Genomic DNA, 10,492 nt, shown 5'->3' with positions numbered 1-10,492 from the left:
AGTGCAGAGACAATCCTCCAGAATTCCTCCAGTATGCAATACTTACTAAATAATTAACAAATAATCCAAGTACCATAGGCAGAAACCAGAAGACTCTGGTGAATTCTGGGTCACCAAAATGCAGGAAGATTTTTTCCCCCTATTTGCAGCGGGTAAAGTCAAGAGTGCTAAAGAACTGACAGGCATGCTATCTGCTACACTGTATCAAAGTAAGATGTGGAAAAGATCCTAGGTCACTTTGGGCCATTTTGAAGAGCAGCAAGCAAAGAAGCAAAGTATCCCATGGAAACTTTAATCTTCTGATACCAAGTTCCAACTGTAGGACATGCTGGCCTGTGTTGAGCTTCATTTTTACTTATCCCTTTGCTTTGATGAAAGGTACCAGAAAATCGAGAGCTGGTATTTCCACAACTCAGAATGTATGCTCTGGGCTTTCACCCAGAACTTTCTGTCACCACTGCATATTAGCATGGGGTTATATGACATATATCACTTGACATGTATCACTTGAAAAGTAGTTAAGGACAGTAAGCATAACCAATAGTCTTGTAAAATGCAGCATCAAATCCCAGACAAATATTTCTACACATGTATATAAATGCATATTTTACATAGCTGTCAACTAGAAAAGATCTTTGTCAAGTTTTTTGGTTTTGACTGTTGAGCCATCACATGAAGCCTTTACAAATGGCATACCTACCCTGCATAGGTCTTTTAGGAGTAATTGTGCTATTTATGCACTCCTGGGGTGGAAGAGCCTAATTCTGTATCAACTTTGTTTCCTTGGCTGCCTCAGTGGGATGGGAGCCTAATGGGTATTTCTCTTCAGAATGTGTGAGCAGCATAACAATTCGTACTGGCTAGAAAACAAGCACTCAGTTTCATGAAAGTTGGTGGGATTACTGCATGTGATTTTCCTCGGCACTAAATTAAACCTTGAAAAATGCTTTGCACAAGAAAAGTACAGCAACCTCATCAGAAATCATGGTAAGATCCTTCACTGATAGGATGTAGCTTTGGTACAGCTCTCACTTACTTGCAAACTCAACTATCAGAGCTTTTAATTTTAAATTTTTAATTAAAATTTAATTAGTTTAATTAATTTAATTACATCTTAATTTTTTAATTGTTATAAATTAAGTATGTCTTGAGTAAAAACCACTTCCTTCATATCCTGATTCAGGTAGAATGAATGAGTCATTAAACATGGGCCTCCCACTCTTCAGATCTGTGCTTTAAACAATACACTTTGGAATGTGTTTTTCTAGTTGGCCAAGGACATAATTTTCTGACATGTATAACAGAAAGGCATAACAAAAAGTGGTGAAGGTGATACAAAAGAATGAAGCAACCTGTTTCCCCTTGGTATGTAGATCTCTTGGCATGTTGCCTTGTTCCTTCACAAAATCAGTGTGCAAACTCCAGCTATGATTTCATTTTGTTACAAACCCAGCACTTTGGCTAAAGAAAAAAGGAATTGGGAATTGCAAAATACAAGAAGCAGCACTGGTGGCAGCAGGAAATTCTTCAGGAACTGCAAAGCTCAGGATGCACCTGTAGAATTGCCAGGCTCTCCAAGAGAAGGGGAAGGAGCAGATGGGATGACACTGAAGAGAGCCACCAGGGAAAAAAAAAAAACAAAACTGTTGTATTGTGTTATTTGGTTTGTCCCTGTTTTTCCCTTATTTATGGTTTCATCCCAAATTGTTTCCCCTTCCTTAAATGTCAATCCCATCCCCACTCCTCCCAAATCCCTAGGAATGTCCTTGTCAATCCCCCTATCCCCTCCCTGGCACCTTGTCTGTCACTCGACTGTCCAGCTCCTCTCTCTAGAAGCTTCCACGAAGGGCCAGGGGTCCCCCCTCCTCAGCTCCCCGATATGTTGTCCTGCTTGTCAATGACTTCGTGTCCCACTCCCCTCTATCCCCCGCTGGTGGATAGCCAAACCCCTGCCGTATTTTCACTCCCTAAGAAAAGGGGCTGCTCCGGTCTCCTCGGGAGCTTTCCAGCGCTGTACCCCTGAGGCCAGGAGCTCCCCGGAGCTGCCAGTAAACCTTGGATTTATACAACCTGGCTTGTCTCCTCCCGGTTCCCTCACCGTCGCCGACAGTGCCTTCTGAGGAAAGCGCCCATAACCCTTAGCCGCCCTTCCTTGCTCCTGAGCATGGGAGGGTGTCCCCTGCAGCCGCTGGGTCGGAGCTAGCAGGGAAGCACCAAGAAGTCTCTTGGTGGATACTGCGGCAGGAAACAAGCACAGAAACGGGAGGAAGGCGCTTGGTCCAAAAGGGAAGAATGTTTTGGACCCTCTGGGATCTTTGTTTACAGTGAACAAAGAAAAAAGTCAGTAATTGGTGTCTGTTACCCTGTCTCACAGAGAACAGCACCGTCAGTGCTGTCAGGGCTCCAGCTGGCAGCAGGCGAGCTCTCACAGACAACACAGGGAGAAGCTGGGGCTGCTCAGACAGACAAGGGAAAGGAACCAGGCTGTGCATGTCTGCCTGGAGAATGATCAAGGAATAGCTGTTTCCAAACAGCCCTGCCCTGGACATGAGCTTTAAATGCACATCCAGTCATATTGTATTAATTTGTAGGGCAGTCAAAGCTGCAGTACAATTCAAAACATTGGAGCTGAAGGACAGATGTCACCACTTCTGAGACTGCTCAGGGTATGTCTCTTCATGTCAGTGCAGCTCACCAGTTGCTTGATTGTGCTGAAACAATATGACTGTTTATACATCACATCCTAGAAAGAAACAATTTAAAATCTGTCATTCCAATGCCATTTCAGCAGAGCACAACACCAATGGAAAAAGCAATCAATTAAATCAGGAATCTTAAGCTCTGTTACTGGCTTTGAAAAGCTCTTGTCTCCATAGCCTGGTGGGAAACAATGTAATATAAAAATTTTGAGGTAGTTTTCTATTATATGTCTGGTAGAACTTTCCTGATTGGGAAGATTTTTAGAGAAATTAACATATATATACACAAAATTTAAATACCTTTACAAAACATCCCTGAATCATTAATTGAAGAAGAACTTTACAGGACAACAGCAAACAGGAGTAACCATCCATACAAAGATAAACATACCTTACCAGGCAATCAGAAAAATTTTGTAAGTTAATGTACTGATCAGGAAAATTTAGCACTTACTGATAAAAGATTCCTCCTCAATGCTATCACACAGTATTTGAAGAGGGGAAAAGATAGTTTGCTTCCTTTCTTCTTCCAGTGGGGATATCCCATATGAAAGTAAGGACACTTGGAAGGACACAAATTAGGTAAAATAGAGATTGTATTCTAGGACTCAAGGACTCAGAGTCCACAACTTCTGCTTTACAAAATCCCTAATGGAAATAATTCTGAGGGGAAAGAAACCCCTAATTTCTCCTAACACAGCCATGCTGTAACTCTTTACCCCAGCTTCCCTTAATCTCATAAATTTCTTCCAAAAATAGTGATCTAAGAGGAAGCATTTCTTAAAAATCTTTACAAAGTCATGTGGATGGGAGTCAGAACCTTGTAAAAGTCTGAACACCACAACTGTCCATGAGACACTTCTGTATGCTATAGCAACAAATTTTCCAAGAGAAGATCAGAAAGTTATCCAGAAAGGATAATTTCTTCTACTTTCTAGAGAGGATTGTCAAGAAGGTGAAGCTATACTCTTTTTCAGGGGTGCACAGTGAAAAGACAAAGGACAATGGTCAAACTGTGCAAAGGGAAATTCTGATTAAACATTTTAAAAAATCACCACGTGTGGCTTCCCAAAGAGATTCTTGACTCTTCATCCATAGAGGTGGAAGGAAAAAAGTGAAGAACTGAAGAACACCCTGAGTAACCAAATCTAACCTTATACTTGAAGCCATGATTTGAGCAATTGCTGGGGCCAGATAACCTGCAGACATCCCTACGTCATTCAGTGATATTTTAAGTTTTCCAAGACTGGCAATGACTAAATGTCTTTCTGGAAGGGCCTGTCACACACAGTGTTTTCTTCTTTTTTATTTCATGACACTACTGCCTAACTGGAAAGACAGCTTTATTTTTATAACATCATTAGCCATCCATAAAATTTTAGCAGTCATAATGGATGCATTTATTTTAAAACCTGATGCCTAACATGTTTTATCAAGAACACTTAAAATTCTAATTTTAGCAGCACAAATAATATTCCGCAGCATGTTGCATTCACAGTCAACCTTAAGCTATCTGGAGGTTTCCTTTTGACTTTGGCTATTTTCTTCAAAGAAACATTAGCTAGTTTTCCATCTGTCTTCAATTCCCTAAATCCCAGTAGCTTTGGAGACCTGTCTGATAAAGTTCTTTAGTTCCACTAGTTAGTCATTAGAAAACATTCTGCAAATCATTATCACAAAATGATAGCTTCAGAGAGACACAGCTTGAGGCACCTCTCAAGGACAAGAGTGGCTTTGCAGTGACATAAGCCCACTTGTCCTTACGACCCTCAGATGTGTCTCCTCTGGGACTTGGATTCAACACGTGTGCTTAAATGGTCTGTAACTCAGTCTTTACTATGGGTAGTCATTTTCTGCCCCAAACTCCTATGTGAGTGTTGTAGGCACAAAGACCCTATGAGACATGAGAGCAGACCTTACCAGTGAAGAGAATGTTAAGTTTTTGAGTCACCTTGGCTTTATCAGTGTTCTTTGAGACTGGGTCACCTCTCCTGCTCAGCAGTGGCTCCATCTTTTTCTTGCTGTTTGTTCAGATTTGTGTGTGTTTGTGGAAGCCATTCCTGGTGCCCTTCCACACCTCACAAATTTTAACTTTGGTTTAGGTTTGGCTTTCTTAATTTCTTCCCTGCTTGTCTGTTACACACAGGGACAGCTAGGACTCCCCTGGTCCCATAGTTCCTGACTTTGGAGACATCCCAGTGTGGATTTATCCAGAATGAATCCTTAGATTCAACACATTCACCCCCTTGCTCCCAAGTCATGTCACCTGCTCTCCAGCTTGCACCATCACTCCCACACCCACATTCACTGCAGCCACCAGCACCAGGGACACAGACCCACGGCTGTACTCACACCCCAGTACACACCCAGGCACACAGTCTGGAAAACCATCACCCAGGGAAGAGCTGGGAAGGAGCTGAAGTCAGGACAGACTGGCTCAAACAGACACAGAGCACAGCCAAGTGAACTGACCAGCCAACTATTCATATGCAGTTGCCCTTTTAAGTCCCTTACCTGTCTATTTCACCACTCTTGTTCCTCACAACCTACCTAAATCACTCTTGTCCCTCCTTTGCTTCCCCTCCTAAACATCTTAGTATAAGTCTTCTGTGATCATGAACTGCTTTTCTCCTGCATCCCACAGTCTATCCCAGGAAGAATATTACTTGGTTTCCCCACCCTGCCATGTTCTCTCCAAGGTCCTTTGTGGGCATGCAGATAGGCTTTGCTACATAATTTAACAGTCGGGGAAATGCTTCTACATTCCTCTCAGATAGTCCACCCCTGCTTCTGCTCTCCCCTTATTCTTTTTTCCAACATTTGAGCTTGCTCAGGAATTCCTGATTTGGCCAAGCTGGACTCCTGCCACAGCTTTGACTTCCTGCCCTTTGGAATAGGCTACTCTCATGCTTTGAGATTGTCCTTGAATCAACTTGTTCTCTTGGCCTCCTTTGAAGTTCAGCGGCTCCTGAACATCACATCCTGGGTCACACCCACCAGGTCTCTGGAGAAACCACAGTCATTCAGTCACAAATGTTTCTATCACACCAAACTTAGTGCATTTATAGTTCTGTATCTGTTCTCCTTCATAAAGCCACTTTTCAACATTCCCTTAGCAGTAATTTTTGACTGATAGTCTGTTCTGATCACAAAATTTTCCATCCTGCTGATTGACATCTAGAAATAGGTCACTGACTCCATGAGTTTTGAGAAAACTACTACCAGATCATTTCATCCCCCATAAAAGACAGGGGAGCACAACTTCTCTACTGTACCAGGTCACTGAAAGACAACCCAGTCACTGGTGGTGCCCATCACCAGAGCACTGGACTGATCTCCCCTGAGAGGTTAGTTTTGCACATACAAACTGTAGAAGTGGGGCTGAGGCAGAGAGCTGCAGAAGGTGGCAAAAGAAGCTGCGAGCATGGAGAGGGGACCTTCATGAGCAGCCCAAGCAGGTCCACTGGGCCCCATGTAACCTTCTTCCTATTTGCAGATCTGACGGCTGTTTGACAGATGGACCAAATCATCCAGTGACTCACACCAGAATAAAATAGCTTTGTGCTGGTGGCCTTATGTCATCCCCCATGCTGCCCCTCAGCAGTGCACAAGTATTGTATTTGAGAAAGAGGAGGGAAAAGGGATGGGGGAAGGAGACTGGCATGAGCCTGTGCAAATACAGGAGGGTTTTGTCTTGAATCAAGGGTTCTCGTTTTAGATGTTGCTTTGTCACATGCTGTTGTGCTGGCTTTTTCTGGTTCTACAATTCAAAATCGGTGCATCAGCCTTGGGGTGCAGTCCAGCATTAAGCTCTTTGTGCACGTACTTTTCCACATTAGTTACACAGAAAGCAGAAGCACTGTCGTATTTGTTAGATTTTATATGTATTGTTATTTCTTTCTTTCCTTATACCCTCAACTTCCTGCTCAAGTTTCGAGAAGCAACTACACCCTGTTCAGCCAGGCTTGCATGCAGGGTAGTAAAAAGGTCACCAACAAAAGCTACGAGGCACAGTGGTGACATTTGGTCCTCCCACACTCCCCTTGTGTGAGAAGGCATAGGAAAAATAGTCGGTTCCAGTTGAGACAGCAGAGTGCATTATTGAGAGGACACAGGCATTTGCTCATTAGCATGAGCTGATCCACTCTCGTTTCCCCACCCAAACCCTTCTGCAGCACATGAAACAAAACAAATCAACTTCCACATGGAAAACAGGCTGCTTAAAAATGATACAGGTGAAAGACATGCACAGCCCCAGCAGCCTGTAGTGGGCAAACTACAAATAATGACTCATCAATTTCTAGGATGAATTTCTGTGCCCTGGGTCCAGCAGCTTGAGCCTGTTGCTCTGTAGTCATAGAATCACAGAGTCACTTAGGTTGGAAAGGCTTCTAAGATCACTGAGTCCAACCATTAACTTAACAGGTCAGGTGGGTCTGCTCTTGGCTGCAGCACTCCTTGGAGAAGCAGCCTGGATGAAGTCCCAGTTCCAAACCCAGGGGGTTAGCCCCAAAAAATACCCTCAGCATGGAGCAATGCATGTGCATCCACAACTAGATGCAGCAATTGCAGTGATGAGAGCTGGTATTCTCCTGCCCAAGTGGTAGTGTGTACAGTTGCAGGTAATGGCAATGATCTGCCCCATACCTCTCCTTCTTCCTAAGAAAGCGTAACACTCATCATTATGACCTTACTTGCAGCAAAAATAAGATTAAAGTGGCCATATTGAGAACACTCAGAGAGTGCATAGTCACATTTGTGACTAATATAGGTATGAAGACTTGGGAAAGTAGTTTCACACCACTTTCCATCCAGCAATTCTTAAATATAAGGATGCCTATGTTCTAATAGTGTTTCTGCTTGCACTGAAAAGTTCAGGGTGCTTAAACACAGGTACATTAGCAAGTCCACAAGTGTACACTCAGAGGCAGATAGCAATTAAGAAATGATTAATTTTCCCAACAAATTAGTTCAGGACCACCTCACAGAAATTCAGTAGCAGTGAGAAAATTTACCTGCCCCCACACACACACAGAAAGCATTTCTAGTTTTGAGGACTGGTGCACAACTAATTTCTTTACAATCTTTCAGGATACTTAGGAGAAGAGTTCAGGACTGATTTGAAAAGCTACCAGCGTCTAAAATAAAACAGTAAAAATACAGCTGCATGTCTTTAAACTCAATGATCAGTTTTACATCTACATTACTGATGGCTCCAGTGAGCTGTTTAGACACAGGTCAGGTACAAATTAAATCACCATTTGAAGGAAACAGGGATTCAATGTAGTAGTCCAAAGTTATAAGGTAAATGCAGCAAACCCTCAGCTTTAGTTGCTTGGAGGAAGTGTGTCTATCTGTACACTTGCTACACAATTTGATGCAGGGCAGTTGTGTGCTAGCAAAGCCCTGCACTTCGTGTACAAACCACACAGGAAACACAGGCCTATGAACATTGAGACAGCTTCTTTATTCAGCAAGGCACAGAACAAAAGGAGGCAATATCCTTTCAAAGAATTGAGAAAATGCTGAAGAGGTTAAAAAATTGTCAACATATCATGGAACATTGTAGTACCAGATTAGCTGGTAGTTACCTCATCCATCAGGTAGCTTTTGTATTGCACCTGCAGCAAGTGCTGCCACTTATTTAGCACAGCATTGTACTTTGTGTCACTGCTGTTTGCAGCCTTGCAAGTGGGAAGAGAATTTCCCTTGAGTTTACAAAAGAAAGGAGGCCTATGCAATCACTTGGTTTGCTTCTCTGTTCCTCTCTCTGTCAGCCTTTTTCCTCCTAAATTCTTGCACACTAATTAGCCAATTTCAACCAGAATCTTACGTACTGGGCTGCAGAAGCCTTCCTTTTGTTATTTCTGTGAATGGAAGCCACACTATCCTGTTCTGAAGAGATTAACCCTCCCTGGTATCTGATCCTTAGAGTTGAACATATAATGAAGCATTTTGTCATCAGAAGAAATCTTAAAGAATTTACAGGAGAGGCAAGTGTAAATAAAGTTGAAATCTGTGTAGAGTATCATAAAGTGGTCAAGACAATATGACAATACTGATGAAGAAAACTATGTAACATCAACCAGGTGAACAAAAAAGATTTGGGGTTGGGAAGGGAATGCTGATGCTCAGACCATCTCCAGGCAGCTCATTTGGTAAACAGGAGTATAACATGTCCTGTGTTCCCAGCAGCAGATGTGCCTTTGCAGAAGACACAAATGGGGTACTTTTCATGGCTTTAGATGGCCACCAGCGCAGGTACAGAGATAAGGCACCTTTGTCTCTCTGCCAGTCTCTTTGCCTGCCTGTAGCTCTAGGTTAGGTGCAGTGGGGGCTGCCACCAGGAAAACAGAGAGCAACTTACAGGTTAAATAACTCCCATATGCTGCAGGTCATATATCACACTTTCTGCACTGGGCCCACAGCACCGTTCACCAGGAAAATTTACATTTTAGCAGCATCTACAGAGGAGGTGAAAGAAAGAAGAGCTAAACTGGATGCCCAGACACCGAGTTACAAAGGCTTTTTTTTCAGGAGATTGTGTGTGTGATTAGATGGCACATATTTTTTCACAGTCTCTTTGTGTTAGCTGATTCCCTTGTCCCAGCCCTTTTATCGCTTAATTTTCAGTGTTCCTCTCAAACATTTTCTAAATGTTATGACAGCATCTGCTCTTTGAAACTAGGAAACAGTGAGATTACAGTCACTGCTATTCCAAGAAAATCCAGGAAATATATAATTTCTTTAATTATTATGACAGCTTCTGCTCTTTTCAGATCAAGTTCTCTCATTTGTAAGTTCTGCTGAGAAGTGGTATCCAGAAATTACAGGTGTCCACAGTACTGGGAGTGTTTAGTGGCACTGTGGATATTGTGGTTATTTTGGAAAGATTCAGTCACACCTGCTGCACACCACCTTTTATCAGCAATTTCTACCATGAAGGATTCTTTCTCTCCTCAGCCATGCTTTGGGTGCCAGAACTATCTACATTTGACAATAAAAAAAGAAAAGGATAATCAAAAGTTTGAGTGATCAGGCCTTAGGAATAGCTGGAGGATAGTCTTTTATCCCTAGTTGCCTCAAAAATATCATCCACAGAACTCTCAGGTAGCAGTGGGAACCTGCTGCTTTTGTCTTACAATACTCCTCTGCTGTTGGATAAATTGTACTTAATACAGAGCCATTTCTATCGAGTTCTCCGCTGGGAACACCTTGACATGGTGTCAGGGCAGAGGCTGGCAATTAGGTTCCTGAAGTATTTCTGTCTTCTGGTCTTTTACACTTTCTGATCATCCCATCTGAAGATTTAGTGTAAAGGCTTTCAAAAAAGTACACACACCTTGAAAAGATCTCTTTAGATTTGATATCTTGGAAATTCACACAGCTCAGAGTACTCCAGAAGCTGGCTATCAGTTTGTGAGATACAGTGCTTTCAAAAACTGTGATTTTTCTTATACAGTGGAAAAATAAGCACTAGGAAGACAGTTCAAGAGGAATAGAGCCCTTAACTGCATTCATCAGGGAAATTCTAAGTTTGGATTTCACTAGGGTCCTGTTTACAGAACTCAATTCCTGTGGAATAAAGTCATTCAGCTTAAGGTCATTGGCACTGGGAAAACTTCTCAAGGAAGTAGTGAACTCCAGCTCACTTCACAGAGCTAAGGGAACGCAAGGCCCTTGCACTGCTTTTCACCTCCCTTTAGCCCTCCTCATTTCACTTTATCTTCTGTTCTTCCTTCCCATCTCATTCAGGGAATACTGTTCCATCTCTTCTTTGCGGAGGCATTTTT

The sequence above is a fragment of the Vidua macroura genome, chromosome 4 (assembly GCF_024509145.1).
Source record: "Vidua macroura isolate BioBank_ID:100142 chromosome 4, ASM2450914v1, whole genome shotgun sequence".
Taxonomy (NCBI): domain Eukaryota; kingdom Metazoa; phylum Chordata; class Aves; order Passeriformes; family Viduidae; genus Vidua; species Vidua macroura.
The sequence above is the reverse complement of the archived record's forward strand: the minus strand, read 5'-3'. Positions refer to the sequence as shown.